The 19,001-nt window shown below is 39.0% G+C and overlaps 1 protein-coding gene and 1 long non-coding RNA gene across 5 annotated transcripts in view; one reads left to right on the top strand and one right to left on the bottom strand.

The window, feature by feature from the left end:
* Positions 1-19,001, top strand: part of PPP2R2A (protein phosphatase 2 regulatory subunit Balpha) — a 66,295-nt gene that overhangs the window by 21,466 nt on the left and 25,828 nt on the right. The window lies entirely within an intron of this gene.
* Positions 1-19,001, bottom strand: part of LOC142864138 (uncharacterized) — a 72,775-nt gene that overhangs the window by 18,459 nt on the left and 35,315 nt on the right. For both annotated transcript variants that reach the window (XR_012914721.1, XR_012914720.1), the window contains exon 4: positions 55-188. This is a non-coding gene — a long non-coding RNA (uncharacterized LOC142864138). The remainder of the gene's footprint in view (positions 1-54; positions 189-19,001) is intronic.

Raw genomic sequence — 19,001 nt, forward strand, 5'->3', positions numbered from 1 at the left:
GGTCTGGTGCTTTGTCCAAAATTACTGTGTGGAGCCTGGTGCAGTGGTGCATACCTGTATTCCCAGCCGTGCAGGAGTCTTGCTTAAGGCAGGAGGAGTGCTGAAAGCCGGGAATTCGAGGCTGCATTGAGCTAGACTGTGCCAGATAGCCACTGCACTGATCTGGGCAACTTAGTGAGACCCTGTCTCTAAAAAAGAAAAAAAGCAAACAAACAAAAATTATTATGTGGCAACTGAGGCTTGTTTCATTTTCTGTTTTTTAATCTCATTTTCTCTTTTTCCTCAGGTTCTTCCAGTGTTTTCTTTCTTATAATTGTATACTTTGTGTCTTCTCTCAAGAGTAATATAATTGGGTGGGTAGGGTGCACATTGAACATGCACAAGGGTCCAAAGCATCCTTCGCTATTATTATCAGTGTGTGAAAGGATGTAGGGATGGAATTTGGGAGCATCTCAAGGTGTGGTGTCAAACCTGTTAGGAGTATTGACCCTTAGCTGCTAAGGCTCTAAAAAGCCTTGTTATCTCTCCTTGCTGCTACCTAAGGCAACGTTGTAAACAGTGTATTCTTTTACGTAATAAATATTTTCTCTTTACCCTCTTTCTTCCACTCAGTTGTTTGTATTATGATCTGAAGCCTTTACCAGAATTTTGATTAGGCTGAAAAATATATTTGAGCCCTGAGAGCATTCTATAGGAGTCTGAAAAGAATAGAAAGCAAGTTTTATTGTACCAATGAAGGACCCCTGTTTCTTCTCCATTCCTTATTCAGAAGTGTGCTGTTTGTTTTGTCAAAAGAATTGTGTTGGCCTGATATCAGTACTTCTCTAGCTTTATGTGCTTATGAATGTCCTGAGAATCTGGTTAAAACGCACGTTGTGATGCTTCATTTAGGTCTGGGGGGAGCCTGTGATTTTGCATTTCTAATCAGCCCCTGTGATGGCAGTGTTGCTGCTGCGGCTCTGTGCACTACATGTTGAGTGACAAAGGCAGCTTTTGTGGCCTTTTTGTAGGGGTAAGGGAGACTAGGTAGGGTAGTATCTTAATTTTTTTACTCAGCGTTTCTGACACACCGAGTAAATCCATTGTACTGTTTCGAATGAATGCGTAAAGCACTTCCTTGAGAGCTTTGTACTTGCTCTTAAAAGAGCAGTTTGCTTCATCCTAATCCACATTAGCCATCTCTGGTTGTTAAATTTGTGTTTGTATTTCAAGTTTAGCTCAGGACAAAATCGCACTGTACTTTTTAAAAGGCATATTACTTTACTAGTAATATGCCTTTTCTTTTAAAGTAGATTTGTTGCATTGCTAACCACTTGGGGACCAGCGTTGACTGTAGTCGACAGCCACAGATGAACACACACAGGGACTGTAGCCGACAGCCATGATACGAAGGTGCACAGCCAAGTGTCGACTTCAGCCAACAGCCATGATATGACTTTTCTAAGTTTTCATTTATTAAAATAAAATTGTGAACATTTAAAAATAACGTAATGAAAACATATATGTATAGGTTACCTATTCTGATTTACATGACAAGGAAAGCTGCCTGTTAAAGTAAAACAAGTTTCAGTGCTTTAAAACTTTCCTCATCACACAAGAGCAAAATGGACTTGTCGTCAGTGCACAGCACAAACTATTGTGCGGACTGTGAGTGCCGGCTGTGGGCAAGGTTTCGTGGCCAGTGAGCGCCGTACCGAAGTGGTTAAGAAAAGGTTGAATTTAAGAAACGAAATCTTAACTCCTTAATTTAATTGGAGGTGACCTTTTAATATTTATCTTTGTGATTCTTCGTTAGCTGTGTTAGCTTCAAGGTACCTTTTTAATCTCTGATCACAGATCAGGATCTCTCTCCCTTTCAGCCATTTGAGTTTGTTTAGCTTTGTTTTAGATTGATTTTTACTTTATTCGCGTAGCTCATGTACGTAGTTTTAAAAAGACAATAGTTTTAAAATGCTTATGAGTAAAATGAAGTCTGTTCCTCTCAGCTGTCCTTACCTGGAATCCATTTTAATTTTCCCAGGCTCTTAGTTGTTGCTTCTATTTAATAGTGTTTACTTTCATATTTATAAACTATGTGCTTATACAGCTATTCTTTAAAGATAAATTTTAGATATCCACAAATGTAAATGGAGCTAAGACTTGAGCTCTGTTCTGCCCCTCTTACTGCTCTTCTCCTGTTTTCTCAATATTGTTACACCATTTTTATTGTGTAAGCCCAGCTTCAGAGTTGTAGTAGGCTGAATAATGGCCCCCAAAAGAAATCCATATCCTAATCCCTGGAATCTGTGGATGTTAATTTGTATGGCAAAAGGACTTGCAGATGTGAGTAAATTAAGGATTTTGAGATAGGAGGATTATCCTGAAATATTTGGGTAGGCTCTAAATGTAATCACAAGAATCCTATAATAAGAGAGAGGCAAGAAAATCGAAGGAAGGAGTAGCAGATGTGACACCAGAACCAGGAGGTAGGAATGCACGTGGCCACCAGAAAGAAGCTGCAGAAGGCAAGAAAACTACTTCTCTCCTAGAGCTTCTAGAAGGAACCAGCCCACCTTACACTTTGACTTTAGCGCAAGGAAACTGCTTTTTTATTTCCGGCATCCAGAACTGTAAGAAAATAAATTTGTGTTGTGTTAAGCCACCAGATTTGTACTGATTTGTTGCAAGCAGCCATTGGAAAGTAATGCAAGAGTGGATGGTATTATATACTGCTGCTATATAATGAATTCTGGTTTTTTTCCTATTATTATGACATTGTTTTCTCTAGAGTTAATAATTAACTTGTTTATTCATTTGTTTGTTTTTTTTTTAATCTTCACCACCTTTCTGTGCCTTTCAGTGGTTTGGGTTTTTATTGGTTTTGTTGTTTTTGAGACATGATCTCACTCTGCCCAGGGTGCAGTGGCATCATCACAGCTCACAGCAGTCTCAAACTGGTGTGTTTGAGTCTCACCTGGGCTCAGGTGATCCTCCTGCCTCAGCCTCCTGAGTAGCTGAGACCTACAGGTATACGCTGCCACACCTGGCTAATTTTTCTATTTTTTATTTTTTTTTGTAGAGACAGGGTCTTGATATTGCCCAGACTGGTCTTGAACTTCTGGCTTCACGCAGTCCTTCCGCCTCTGCCTCTCAAAATGCTAGGATTGCAAGTGTGAGCCATTGTACCTGGCTTCAGTGTACATTTCTACATGATTAAAAGCATCACTTCATGTTCTTTGTGGATTTTTGCATCATGTTTCATTCTGGAGTGCTTTGTTTCATTTTCTGTCTAGCACAAAATCATCCTCAAATCCTCTCAAAGGAGACTGATCTCCTCTCAGTGTATTGAAGCACATCATATGTTGTTCTACCAGGGTTATTTTTGCCTTGAGCTCTGTCCCTCCAGTACTCCTGCTTCAATCTGGGCGGTTTCTGAGTGTGCACAGCTGTTGTCCTGGGATTTTCCTTTGTTATTATCTTCATAATCATCATCATGGGAATTCCTTTTGCCTCTCCTCTGTTGGTTCTTCTTGTTCCTGGATCGCGTGTCTTTTTTTCTTTCTTGGTTTATGCTATCATTTTCTTTTGCACAGCATCTAGTACCAGAAGTACCATCCGGTACTTTCTCATCACAGCATGAGAAAAATTTCATGGGAGGTAAAAATTTTTGAGATGTTATCTCAAAAATCTCATACCTGGAAGAGATGCCTTTCTGGTTTGGCTGGTTAACACTCTTATTTGGAAGGTGTTTTCTTTTTTTGTCTGCTAGTTACCAGTGTTGCCTTTGAAAAGCCTGATACCATTCTGTTTACTATTTTTTCCTTTCTGGATGATGTGCTTTGTATGGGTCTTTTTTATTCATTGGGCTGATACTCATTGGGCCCTTTCATCTTGTAGATTCCTTCAGGTTTCCTTCGGGTTTTTTTTCCTTCTCTGTTATATTTGGTTTTTTTCTGGAACTCTTTTTATATGGATCTTGGACTTTCTGTATTGATCCTCTAATTTTTTTTTTTCTTTTTCTTTTCTTGTACTATTTTTCATCGTCTTTTTGTTTTACTTTCCGGGAGAGTTCCTTCATTTTGTTTTCAACTTTTGTTGATTTTTATAGTTCTAGTTATTATGTTTTTTTTTTTTTTTTTTTTTGAGACAGAGTCTCACTTTGTTGCCTAGGCTAGAGTGAGTGCCGTGGCATCAGCCTAGCTCACAGCAACCTCAAACTCCTGGCTCAAGCAATCCTTCTGCCTCAGCCTCCCAAGTAGCTGGGACTACAGGCATGCGCCACCATGCCCGGCTAATTTTTTCTATATATATTAGTTGGCCAATTAATTTCTTTCTATTTATAGTAGAGACGGGGTCTCGCTCTTGCTCAAGCTGGTTTTGAACTCCAGACCTCGAGCAATCCGCCCGCCTCGGCCTCCCAGAGAGCTAGGATTACAGGCGTGAGCCACCACGCCCAGCTAGTTATTATGTTTTTAAGAGTTCTCTTTTAGAGTCTTTTTGTCTTATTTTGTTTTTATTTTGTTTAGCACCTCTTGTTTTGTAAATGGCATATCTTCTCTTTGAGAGAGGATTGATAGTTTTTTGGTTTTAATTTTCTAATCTTAGCATTCTATTTCTTTGAGTTCCGTTTTTCTTATTCCTGTGTAGACTTTGGTATCTGATATTCTGTACTTGTCTGTTAGTCTTTAAGAAGGAAGTGCTAAAAAGTAGTTTAGAAGCATTGTGTCCACTGGCAGAGATAATCAGCTGGTGGGTTTCAATATGGGGTGATGAACCAGGGACCCTCAGTGTCATTGTCTCTATGTGAGAAGGAACTTCAGTGTCCTGTCTCGGAGGGAAGTGGGTAGGTGGGTGGGTTATATCCCAAGCCAGGCTGCTGACTTTCTGGGAGCCAGGAAGATGGCAGGACAGCTCATGGATTAGTATGCAGCCTTTCACTTCATCTTGTTTTCAGTTTGGTTTTCACCACCAGCCTCAGCTCCAGCTGATAACCTTCTTCCCTTCAGTTTCTTCAGAAAGTAAACTTGTTCTCTACATTAGGGTGGGACTTATCTGCTTCTTATATAGATGTTGCAACCACTAGCCCTGTTTTGAGTCTCATCCCTCACTGCCAGCCTTCCGAGATAACCTGGTGCTTCTGTTTCTTGGCCCTCTTGCAGAATGAATCTGCTCGCCTCTCCTTGGCAGCCCCTTTTGCATACTCAGAGGTTTCAGTTTCCTTTATTCTGCTAAGTTTCCATTTTCCAGCACACATTGTTGTCTTCTTCGTTGTGCTAGTTCCTTGTATGTACTCTTTGTTCTTATTCTTTTAAACTGTTTTTATTAATTTACTGCCATTTTAGTGGGATTTAGAGGGGAGAGATAAATGCATGTGTTTTGCATCTCCATGTTTAACAAATGTATCAATAAAATGTTTATAGTCTTTTTATTCTTGTCCAAGAACACTTAGCTATTACTTTCTCTGCCATAGAAAAGGGGAATTCATATAAAAGTAGGTTTAGTTGTTTTCTTAGATCTAAGTTCTGGTATACTATTGTTATTCATATAGTAAGCCTTACAAAATTGTGGATTTTGCTCAATTATAGCAAAAAATGAGAAAAATTAAAATAACCTGTGTATAAGATACCATATCCTGCTTTTTAGGCCAAAATTTTGGGCATGAAGGAGTCCACACCAGTAGACTGTACACTTTGTTCCAGGGTATTAGATCAGAAAATTTGTTGCTGTCTGATTCAGTTTTTGTTGATTCTTCTCCTCCTATCACCTTCATTAGTATTCTCAGGAGGTAGGGTGAATAAATTATCTTGGGGGGGGTCTGGGGGATGTTTTAGAGGAGCTATTAATATATGATGTAAGAAAGTTTTTTAAATTGTTAAGCCAAAAGTGGATATTTTGATTTGTGAGTTAAAATAGTGTTGGTATTCTAACTTAAGATTTGTCTTTAAGTATTATGCGCATTCCACAATGTTAATTGCCTACTGCTGGGCATGTAGTTGTGGGTACTTTATAAATCTGTGTGGTTAGTTCCCCTTGTTTGTTTGATTAGTTCGTACTGCTGAGCAGCTGTCTCTGGTTCCTTTAAGATTGTAGATATTGTTAAAGTGTTGCTTTGCTTGCTAAATTTTTGTAATGTTTTAAACTGAACTAAGTTTGGTGACATTACTTTTTTTTTTTTTTAAAGAAATCAGCAACATTTACTTAAATTACCCTAGTAGGAAATATCCTGCAAATTGATGGTGTAAAGTAAAACATCTTTGTTTTATCCAACAATAGAATTGAATCATATTGCGGGAAAACCAATAAGCATTTTCTGTCATATTTATAAAAACAGAATCTCTTAAAGAATTTGTATAAAGTGCCTTACTTAAACAAATAGCTGTGTTGACTTCCGGGGAAGGATGGTTATCTAAGCCCATATGTTAAAACAAACAGACAAACACACAGAAATGACCAACAAGCACAATGAGGAGAGTTTAGTATCCTTGGAAACCATGGAAGGGTGCCATAACTAACCTGAAAAGAATTTTGGCAGGCAGCAGTACAAATGAGAAACATGGTGAAGGAAGGCCTTACTGACTGCCTTAGTGTTGATTTATGTAGTTATGAAGCCCTCCTACTTTGAGTAGCCAAAGGTCAAATTGAAGGGTAACCCATAGGACAGTTGGTTGATGGATGTATTTTGTACTTTGAGGCTGGGATTAAAAACAGAATAGCTGGCCGGGTGTGGTGGCTCACGCCTGTAATCCTAGCACTCTGGGAGGCCGAGGCGGGCGGATTGCTCAAGGTTAGGAGTTCGAAACCAGCCTGAGCAAGAGCGAGACCCTGTCTCTACTACAAATAGAAATTAATTGGCCAACTAATATATATACAAAAGATGAGCTGGGCATGGTGGTGCATGCCTGTAGTCCCAGCCACTTGGGAGGCTGAGGCAGTAGGATTGCTTGAGCCCAGGAGTTTGAGGTTGCTGTGAGCTAGGCTGACGCCATGGCACTCACTCTAGCCTGGGCATCAAAGCGAGACTCTGTCTCAAAAAAACCAAAAAAACACAAAAAACAGAATAGCTGAGCATGGCTCTTATTGAGGGGAATATGGCCCTCAGAGGATCTACTCATGGTGGCAGGAAAGAGACTTAACCACGAAGCACTAAGTTGAAATTCTACTCTGAAGCTGCCTTCTTTGGCCTACCACACTACTACCTGGTCACATATTACTGAATCTGTAAGCTGACCAAAGAAGTATAGCAGGCAGTCTTTAAGATGGGCCGCCAAGGAACCCTGCCATCTAGTATTCATGTCTTTGTGTAATCCCCTTCCCTGGAACTTGGCTGGACCTCCCGACTTGCTTGTGTAAGCATGGCAGAAGTGACGGCCTGTCACTTCTGAGGTTAGGTTACAAGAAGGCTTTGGTGGCTTCCATGTTGGGCTGCCCATTTTTGCTTCTCTGGGGGAAGAGCTGTGGTGTCCAGTATAGTAGCCACTTGGCATGTGTGGCTATTAAATTTAAGTTAATTAAAATAAAATAAATTCATTTTCTTAGTTGCACTGTCCACATTTCAAGTGCTCAGTAGTTTGGTGTGGCTAGTGGCTACCATGTTAGTGCACAGTAGAACATTTGCATCATCATAAGAAGTTCTGATGAATAGTGCTGTGCTAAAAGATGGTAGAGTGTCACCCAGAGAACTCTGAATAAAAAAACTGTTATAACTTAAGAATCCTAAATTGGTGAAGCTATCTGTCACATAGGCAGGGCAACAACATGGCATTTTTTAAGGCTTGCAGTGACTCAGAGTATATCACTCAAGTACTTTTCTTGAAAAAAGCTACTACTTCAGTACACCCAGCTGTGAGAGGTCAGCAACACACAAGACATGATGAGTCAACTTCGGAGTTGTTTAACTCTCTCCATCCTGTTTCCCAGAGTAACCCAAGATAGGTAAAAGTAGAGGAAAATCTTCATCTATGACAGTTATTAAGAGCATACCCTTAATAAGCCAAATTTCACACTGTATCAGAACAGAGATTTCAACCTAGACAATTCAACTAGTTTTGACAGCTACTAATATAAAATAAAGCCCCAGGAAACAGCAGTTTGTATTTTTCAGCTAATCCACTGAAACCACTTTTGTTGGAATCACCCACAAAAAGTCCATGTCACCAAAACCAAGTTTAATTCTCATCTCTTGCTTTACTTGATCTCTAAGTACTTTCAGATGCAGTTCATCACAGCCTCCTTTTAAAAACAGTGTCTTTCCCTGGCTTACAGAAAAAACTCCCTACCTCTCCAGGTTCTTTCTCTTCAGCCACTAAATGTGGAAGGGCTTCAAGGCTCATCCCTGTGACCAGGCCAATGATTTTCTTTATGTACATGTGCTAGCAAATCATTTTGAAGTGTCACATGACTTCAAATGTCTTCTCTGGGCTGATGATGCTCTTATTTTATCTCCTTTCCCTTAAACTGCTGTCAAATGTAACCGCCTATGTAGAAAAAGCAAGCTGAGTTTCTTCTCTTATACTCTCACAACATGTGAAGCACCAGGTATGTGGGACTTCCCCCCCATACATCAAGCAAGCAGTCAGTTCTGCAGTAGGCAGGAGCTGGGTGCCTTCCAATTCAGTTTCACCACTAACTAGAGATAGCACCAAATCCCACAGATTGAGGGTTCAGTCCCCACAAGACTGTCCCTGACTTCCAATGTCAGTCAACAAACCTCAGGTTGTTTTACCTGTGCTACTGACCAACTGGCTATAAATCAAGGTTCCCATAACCCCCTCCTTGGGATTGATTCATTTGCTAGAGTGGTTCACAGAACTCAGGGAACACTTACTCGTTCATCATAAAGAGTATTTTAAAGGGTAACAGTGAACAGCCAGATGAAGAGATCTAAAAGGTGAGATCTGGAAAGGTCCTGATTGCAGAATCCTCCATCGTTGTAGAGTTGGGGTATGCCACTCTCCCAGCTCATGGATGTATTCTTGTTCACCTTCCTGGAAGATCCCCAAGCTCTGTCCTTTTGGGGTTTTATGGAGGTTCCATTATGTAGGCATGATTAATATATCCTTGGCCATTAGTGGCCAGCTTGACCTTCAGCACCTCTCCTTTCCCTAGAGGTGGTGGGCAGACAGAGGGCGAGGAGAGGACTGGGAGTTCTAACCCTCTGAGCACAAGGTTGGATTCCCTGGCAACCAGCCCCCCATCCTGTGTTTATTTGGAACTTTCAAAAAATCACCTTACTAACATAAGTCCCCATGGTTGAGAGGGTACTCTGGAGCTGTTTCAGGAACCTAGGATAAAAGGCCAAATATTTTAACAAAAGATACTCATTGCTTTCATCACTTAGGAAATTACAAGGATTATGGGAGCTGTGAGCCTGGAACCAAAATACACATATTTTAATGTCACATTGCCTATATAATATTTTTGTACTTGCATGTCCAGTTGAAATCTACACCAAAGATGTGAAAATGGAAATTTTGGCTCCCTTCTAACCTCCACGTGGTCTTTCCTAGTTTCTCGCTCATTAAATGATGTTGTCTTTCTCCCCATGGAGATTGGTTTTGATAACTCTGTCCATCAATTTCTGTCAGTGCTGTCCTTGGGATGTGTCCTGAAGTCATGCGTTTCTCTGTGGCCACCTCCTGAGTCCTCACCCTCGTCATCTCTTGGTTAGGCTACTGCAGTAACTTAACCATTTTTCCTTCTGGTTTTGCACTGTTTTGTGTAACAGGTAATCACTTTAAAACATAAATTAGAAACTCTCCACCAAACCTGCATGACCTAGAAGGCTGATGTGGCCTGGCCTGGGCGGAGTGCTCCAGTTTCCTCTGCCACCACTTGTCTTGCTGATTCAGCATTGGTGTTATTGGCTTTCTTGGTTTTATCAAGTTTGCCAACCTCATTCCCCCCGTAGGCTGGGCTGCCTTGCTGAATACTTTCCTTTAACTCATTCCTGTTTCTTCATTTTGGTTCCTGCCTCTAAGTCAGGCATCCTCAAACTACGGCCTGCGGGCCACATGCGGCCTGCCGAGAACATTTATCCAGCCGCAGGGTGTTTTTGCCACTTCTGCCTGTCCTGCTTAGCAGCCTAGCAGCCGACTCATCCTGGGCCCACAGTGCACCAGTGTGGAATGTGCACCGTACTCTCCAACGGCCCTCCAATGGTCTGAGGGATAGTGAACTGAGCCCCTGTTTAAAAAGTTTGAGGACCCCTGCTTAAGTCATCTCAGAGAGGCTTTCCCTGACCACCCTACCTAAAATAGTAATTCCCCACTCCATTACTTTCTATTCTCTTACTGGGCTTTATATTTTTATAGCAATTAAGCACTACCTGGTGTATTTTATATTTATTATTTATTTGTTAATAGTATGTCTTCATAAGAATGTTAAGATCTATGAGGGCAGGGACTTTTGTCTTGTTCTTCAATCCTAGCACCTGGAAATAGTGTCTAGTATAGTGGATACTTAGTAAAATATTTATTAAAGGAATGACTTTCTAGGAATGAACAAAACAAAAATTCACAAGATTTATAAAAAAAGTAAGATCCATTTTAAGAACTAAGTAGAGAAAACCTTTAGTGTTTAATTCTCCTTTTCAGTGGGATTCATGAAAGAGAAATTGCATCTTGGAAAAAGGAATCATGTGAAAATACTTTCAAGTCATTTGAAAAACATTATTACGATTGTTTTAAAAGTACAGTGGAGACAATGAATTGCAGTTTAAAGGCAGTTGCAAACCAGATCAGGAAATTATTACCTTGAGCTAACTTAACCTACTAGAACTAGAGGGAAAGGATTTTAAAAAGAAAAGATAAACAAAGTATATGAGGTATTCCTTTTTTTAAAGACTTTTGGTGAAACCATTCTTGACATAATCTTTTGGATTATGTAGCCAGTGATTTTTTTTTTCTTTAACTTAAAGTTGTATCTGCCTTTTAGATGTTGTTAGATAATACTTAATGTAAGGTTAATATCTCCCTGTTAATGATAAGAACAGTCATAAAGCATGAGTACCTGGACATTATTCTTGGTTTTCATTTTTAGCTTTCCACACCTTTTCAATCCTTTTTAAATGTACTTCATCAATGTATTTTAAAATTTGTCATTTCTGTCCCATCTTTTGTTTCTTCATCTGTTAAATGGATATATTAATATAACCAACTTTATAGGTTTGTTGTGAGGATTAAAGACCTGACATACTGTACCTATGTTTCAAATGTTGCTAGGAGAACATTGTTATTAATATTTTACTAGACTGGCTCAGATTATTATCAGTATTTACCAGAATTTCTGGAGTGACTCCAGGTTGTCGTCCAGTTTTCCCTCTACTTACACTCTTCCCAATTCCCAGTCCTCCTCTTTTCTGTTTGAATAATCTAAGGTGCATATTTAATTGGATCATTTCTACTTAAAATTCCCCAGTGGGCTCCCTTTTGCTATTGGATAGTCTTATCCAGTGACAAAAGATCATTGGAAAAAAAAGAAGGAATGGTCTATAAATTTTTTTGTAATGCTCCTTAAAGATTTCTTTAGCCCTTTTCTCTAAATATTCTGCCTCTTTGTATCTAGTTTATAAAACTGGATCCTATCAGGAAACCAGTTGGGTTTGGTGTGACTCTACCAACACAAATGGTAATGATTTTTGATTTTTATAATTTGGCCATAATAATCAAAATTTGTAAAGATTTTAGGCAGATATTAATAACTAGATAACAGTCTTAATTATAAAAAGGTCTTAGGCATATGGAGACACAGGAGTTTTGTGCAATATTACTTGTTTGTATGATTTCCATGAGAAACTAGTTGCATTTTATTTGATAAGGCAGCTGAATGTGAGGTGATTTGCCTTGTGGAACTAATGAGCCAGTTAAAATAAAAGTTGGGGATCATCCTAGCACTCTGGGAGGCCGAGGCAGGAGGATCTTTTGAGCATAGGAGTTTGAGACCAGCCTGAGCAAGAGCAAGACCCTTTCTCTACTAAAAATAGAAAGAAATTAGCGGGACAACTAAAATATATAGGAAAAAATTAGCCAGGCATGGTAAGGCATCCTGTAGTCCCAGCTACTCAGGAGGCTAAGGCAGGAGGATCACTTGAGCCTAGGAGTTTGAGGTTGCCGTGAGCTAGCCTAATGCCATGGCACTCTAGCCCGGGCAACAGAGTCAGGCTCTGTCTCAAAAAAAAAAAGTTGGGGACCATCTAATGAAGATGGTAACTATAAGTTTAGAATGCTCATTTTGTAGCTCTTCTTTCCAAAACATAAAAAAGTTATACACCAAGGCTTATTGTCTGTTAAAATCACACATGTAGACTAAATGTATCAGCAACTGTTTATCTTTCTGTTCTTTGTTGCAGGAGGGTATGATTCCATTCCATTTTATCCAAACATGATATCAGATTGTCCAGGAACAAGTTATAAAGAAGGGAGACTGGTTCCAGAACACATCTCTGGAAATAACCCTATGGACCCTGACTCTCATGGCAGCATTACAATGTAGGTTCTGTATGAGCATCAGTAGCCAGTGCTCTTTGTTGAGTTTATCCCGTAACATGTTCCCATTCACTGAGTCAGAGGTTGAGGGAAGAAAAGGCCAGTAGCACTAATTTTATTCCATACAAATTTCTCCATAACCTGGTTGTTGGAAATCATGGTGAAGTTGAGGCGATATTTTGGCCAAGAGGCACGGGAGTACAGAATCCTGTCCTTGACCAGCCATGCTTCCCTTGAGGCCTCTCTCTGTGAGCACACATGCAGAGGCAGCAGAGCTTTAGCCTTGGGTTCCAGTGAGCTAAGCTGGACCATTTGGAGAACTTCTTTACCAAGCTAGACTGACTGGAACAGCCTAGAAACAATGCTTGTTTTTGCTTTCTGTAACAAAACCTAAACACTGGCAAACTAGAGCTTACCAGAGTGCTTATCATGTACGTCAAAGCAACTCTATGAGGCAGGTATTTAAAGATGAGGAAACTGAGTCTTTAAGAGGATAAGTTATTTCCTCGAGGTCACACAGGCATTGTTGAAGTGAGGATTTGACAATCTGTCTTTAGGCCATTTCCGACATGAGTTATTACAGATGTGGCCCTGAGAATGTAGTACAGGTGTGCTAAGGTAAAGATCCCTCAGCCTTGAGTGCCTGGGCAGATAGGCAGCTCCCTCTGAAGAACGTGGAAACACTCTGGCCTGCTGCACTAAAACTAACCAGAGTAAGCCAGAAGGAGGGAGCATTTGCCCCTCAGTGACTAGTCCTGTCCTCCTTCAGGCTCTCAGGTTACAGGAATCAGCCATAGTCAGTGCCAAGTGGGAAAGGAATGTGTGAAGAGAGTCATAGGGAGAGGAAGGGAGATTGAAGGGAGAGAAAGACGTGATTGGGGCCTGCACCCCTGAAGCAGGTGAGCAGGTCAAACCGTATTCACTTCTGAGGAGGAGGAGATTCCTAAACGACAAACTTAACTTGCTCTTTGGGAAGCCATAATAAAACCATTCTTAAATCTTGAACTAACACATTTGTGGGACGAGTGTCCTGACCTTTGGGAAAAATAATAAGAACTTTGAGCTCCCTCTAGAGGCCAACAGTGATAAAAGATCACCATAGTGGTCTGTAGGGAAATAGTTGTACCTAATCCTAGGCTACTCCTTAACGAGAAACTAGCATTTTATAGATGTATTATCCAGCAAAATGTTTTCTTATATTGGGGAGAAATTAGTGCCATTGAGAAGAAATTTGAGCTAATCATATTCTAAATAGTTGTGGGGGGGCTAATTATAAAGTTCAGCAATTACTGTATAGAATATGTAGGACAAATAAAGGTGAAAAGATCATGAAAGTGGGTCACATGTCCTAAAAAATAGCATACTTCTTAATGGGAGTTCTAAGGGTTAACACAAATGAGATCAAAATGAGAATCACATTTCTTTGCTACTCTGTGCCAGAATGTTTCGACAGTGGACCCTTGAATTGAACAGAAATAAAAGTGATCTGTATACCTGCTGTGTTCTCACCCCCACCCCCAGCATGAAAAGAAAATAAGTACCAGAAGATTAATATTAGGAAATGCAAATTGGAGGCATATGTTAAAACTTCTAAGTAAGCTAACATAGTTTCTTAACTTTAAGAACCTCAGCTAACCAAATGATTAATCTATTCCAGAAAAGAAAATCTTAGTCATGGTCAGATACCCAGAGGACTCAGTTATGGTTCTAACCTTTACTGTACTTAGTCCGTTTGTTCTCAATATATTTATACTTCTCTACAGAACTCACTGAGAGTTCAGTTCTTAAAACTTAGTATGGAACTATAGAATGAAAGAGTTATAAGTAGTATTAAATTTTATGGTAGTAATAAGAATATATAAAAGTTAATTCTTTTCTACATTCCAGAAGTGCTCACAAAACAGAAAGGTGAGAGGATGTAAAAGGGACCCCGAAGCCAACCTGAAAGGTCTCTCAATAGCCATATCTGAACAATTTGAGCAACACAGTGAATTATATAATATAGCATTAGATTACAGCCCAAAGTGTGAAATAAATATCCATGAAATGAATAGTGGAGAAGAGATAAACTTTAAATGCAGAAGAATTTCAAATAATTTATGTAGATATCAAAGAGATGGAGCTTAAATCCCTTGAATGGGGGCAGTGCTTATTAACTTTCTTCCAGAGTACATTGTATGCGAGGGATCGGGGAGTAACTTTATAGTGGAAAATGTGGCAAACAGTACCTTGGCCCAAGTAATCTAGGTTATCATCACAATAAGTCATGTTGGTAGGATGTCCCTTTATAATGCTGTGGTAAGAATGGCACTTCACTTCTGCGGTCTTCCTGCGAGCAACCTCCATAATTGCAGTGTTGCCATGAAAAAAGCATTTAATAATCCCAAATTGAAGGACATAATGCAGCATCCTTGACCAGTTCTCAAAACTGTCTGGGTCATCAAAAACAAGAAAAATTGGGAGAAACTCTCACAGACCCCAGAGGAAGCTAAGGACACATGCATGATGACTGAGTGTAATGGGAGTATCCTGGGTGGGGTCTCAGAACCAAAAGAGAACACTAGGGAAAACCTAGTGAAATCTGAATTGTGGAGTTCAGGTAAGTAATGTACCAATGCTGGTACCATAGGAATGCAAGATGTAAACAATAGAACTGGGTGAGGGTATAGGGAATTCGCTGTACTTACTTTTCAACTCTTCTGTAAGTCTAAAATGGTACTAAAATAAGTTATGAAAAAGATTCATATCAGGTAACTTTTCTGCTTTTTTCAGTTATGTTTGAAAAATGGGGAACTTTCTGTTACATGTCTATACATAGTTTCTGACTTTGAAGTATAAAAGTGAGGAAAGCCCCATCTCGTGAAAGTTGTAGCATGATAGAAGGTGGCAGGATCTCCAGGACCATGGTTCACTGCTGCAGCAGTGCTGCTCCTGGAGCAGAGAAGAAAGTATCGGGCTTTATCATCTCAGTTCCCATTCTAGTTCTGACATTGAATTACTGTTGATCAATTTCACCTTCTCTAGTGGAGATTCATGGTCATGGGTGGGGGTACACAGCTTTTGCAGATGTGTTGTCCCTTCAGGTCTTTAATTTTTCATATTAGAAGTTTCACAATGAAAGTATGTTATTTCGCTCTAGCCATGATTTTTTTTTTATTCCTCCCCTAGATGTTTTTTAGTTACTTGAGTGTCTGGATAGATATTATATGTTCTGTGAAAGATAAATCCTCTGAAGACAGAGACTGTCTATCCATGTTTCTTTGCAAATGAGAAATTTGAAGTTCATAAAGATTAGTTGACTTAGCTGCCACTATATCCCCAGTTATCTTGTTGCCCTGGCCCGATGGTTAATGAAGAGGTGGAGCTTATAAGAAAAAGAAGAGGATTTTAGGAGAAATTAGACCAAAATGTGAAAGAAAGGATATTGACAGGGTAAGAATATTTGATATTTCTCTTACATTCTCTAACACTTTAGAGAATCTAAAGACATCAGTGAGCATCTTTATGCATTACATTCTTTTCATTATTTCAGTAGGTTAACTTCTGACATGAAGTTCCAAGAGTTTGAATGCTCTGTGGCTTTTTTTTTTTTTTTTTTTTTTTGAGAAAGAGACGGGGTCTCGCTCTTGCTCAGGCTGGTTTTGAACTCCTGACCTTGAGCAATCCGCCCGCCTCGGCCTCCCAAGAGCTAGGATTACAGGCGTGAGCCACAGCGCCCGGCCCTCTGTGGCTTTTGATACAAGTTAAGAAATAGTTTTCTAAAAGATTCTGCTGACTGTAACATAGGCAGGCATCATAGCCTTTGAACTATTTGTATTAATTTTTCCTCTAGTTTGAGAGATAAAAAATGATGTCTTGAATTTAATGTGAGTGCGTATTTCCTTATATTCCTTTTCTCTGAGGAATGTTGTATGAACTGTTTTGGGAAATGTAAATATTTTTTATAGTCTACTTATCTTTTTACTTATTGTGTAAAAATTATACTTTTATTAGATCTATAGTTATCTTCTGGTGTATTTCTACCTGGGTTCTGGTATGAATTATTATTTTCCTGCTAGGGCACATACAGAAAGGAATGGGGAAATGGAAGGCAAGGCTGAAATACACCCAAGCTAAAAGAAGGCAGCATGAGGATGGACATCAGTTTACATGTGGGAGATTTAAAACGTTACCCTTATTACAGTTTGGTAAATGCTCTTTTGTATAGTTAAGGAAAGTGTTCATATTATGAAGAAGATTGAAAGCCAAGCAGTACTTTTAAAATATTATGATCTTTAGAGGACCCTTGTAAGTTTTTACATCAGGAAAATATCAGATTAGGATTTTAGAATGTCTGGAAAGAGATTTTGTTTTTGTTTTCTTATGGTATAATTTACAGTTTACACACAGTGTAATCCACCCTTTTTAGCACACAGTTTTTCAAGCTTTGACAAAAGCATAATCATATACCCACCACAGCAGTCAAGATACAAAGAAGTTCCATCACCTTCCAAAATTTCAGGTCCCTTTGTAGTCAGTCTCTACCCCACCCTTACCCCCTAACAACCACTAATCTGTTTTCTCTCCCTCTAGTTATGCCTTTTCTAGAATATCATATAAATGGAATCATATAGTGTGAGTGTAGCCTTTTGAATCTGGCTTCTTTCACTTTTAGCATAATGCGTTTTGAGATATCTATGTTAATTCTTGTATCATTAGTTGTTTCTTTTTTATTGCTAAGTGGTGTTTCACTGTATGGCTAATGCCACATTTTATTTATTCATTTCCCCGTTTAAGGGTCTTGTGGGTTATGTCCAATGTTGACAGATTATAAATAAAAGCTGCTATAAACATTTGCATCTGGATTTTTGTGTGAATGTAAGTTTTTATTTCACTTGGGTAGTATCTACTAATGAGGTTGTTGAGTCACAGGTGTTTGTTTGGAAACTGCTGAACTTTTTCCCCCCTAAAGTTGGGTATGCTATATGCCCTACCATGTTGCATTCTCACCAGTAATATGTGAGTAATTGCTCAATACCAGCACTAGGTATTGCTGGATTTTTAAATTTTAGTCATTTGAATGGTATGTAGCGGGTATATCTTTACTTTCTCCACCTCATAGAGATTCATCTATCATCAAGGTTTCCGTGGTTACTTTTATACTAATGGCTGTCACATATCTGTTACCTGGTCTCTCTTTCTAAGCTCCAGGCATATTCCGAAATTCCCTCGTTTTATTTATTTTACACAAATAGGATCAAACCTGCTTTGTAACTTTTTTTTTTTAACTCAGCGGTGTATTGTAGTCCACATGTTTCTCTATACAGATCTGTTATTTTTCTTAATTAGGCATGTACAGCTACACGTGGACAGCCTTTGGAAGGGATATATACTAAGATAACAGTGTTATCTTAGTGGGATAGAGTGGGATAGAAGTGGGATAAGAGTGATGATTATCCTTTTTCTGCAAAGTAGTTTATTTGTGAGATTAAAAAAATAGTGCAGTTAATTTTAAAGACTCATGATCTCATTATTGCACATGCTCTTAAAATCATCTTGTATATAAATACATTTGATATGTAATTTGCATGGATTTGCCAAAAGACTTCATCTGTTGCCTATGATTGTATTTCGGTGATGGGATTTCAGGGTTTCTTATTCTTTAATTTTTGTAAGTTGATTAATTTATAGTGACTATTGTGTCATTTTTTTATTATACAAAACAGTGCTATCTTAAATACTTTACATGCTTAGATTCCTGTAAATCTTTTTAAAGTGCTTTTATTTTATTTATTTATTTTTTTGAGACAGAGTCTTGCTTTGTTGTCCAGGCTAGAGTGAGTGCCATGGCGTCAGCCTAGCTCACAGCAACCTCAAACTCCTGGGCTCAAGCGATCCTATTGCCTCAGCCTCCCGAGTAGCTGGGACTACAGGCATGCGCCACCATGCCCAGCTAATTTTTATATATATATATATATCAGTTGGCCAATTAATTTCTTTCTGTTTATAATAGAGACGGGGTCTCACTCTTGCTCAGGCTGGTTTTGAACTCCTGACCTCGAGCAATCCACTCGCCTCGGCCTCCCAGAGAGCTAGGATTACAGGTGTGAGCCACTGCACCCAGCTTAAAGTGCTTTTAAAACAATACTGAGTTATATCTTTGCCCTAAGAGTTTTAACGTTACAAAGTAGTTGATTAAACAATTGGTTATTTAATTTTAAATTTGCAACTGGAATTATTTAAGAATTTCTCTATGGCTTAATGTATGAGGTTTTAAAATTACACACCTTTTTAGAAGAAATACATACTTTTCATATTGGTATGAGTTTTCTGTGTTTGTGTGTCAGTTATATCTTTTAGATGTCTCTCCCTTTTCTCTCCCCAAGTTTCACCTCTTTCCCTACGCTTGTTATCTGCCAGGGTTGGAGAGGGGTATGTCAGTCTCTGTTAGATTTTTGTCAACTCCTCTGTTCCTAATAACCTTGAAAATTATAAAGTAAAAGTTTTCTTTGAACAGAAAGACTTAAGTCTGTTACAGTTTCACCATATCATATATTGATA

The sequence above is a fragment of the Microcebus murinus genome, chromosome 24 (assembly GCF_040939455.1).
Source record: "Microcebus murinus isolate Inina chromosome 24, M.murinus_Inina_mat1.0, whole genome shotgun sequence".
Classification (NCBI taxonomy): domain Eukaryota; kingdom Metazoa; phylum Chordata; class Mammalia; order Primates; family Cheirogaleidae; genus Microcebus; species Microcebus murinus.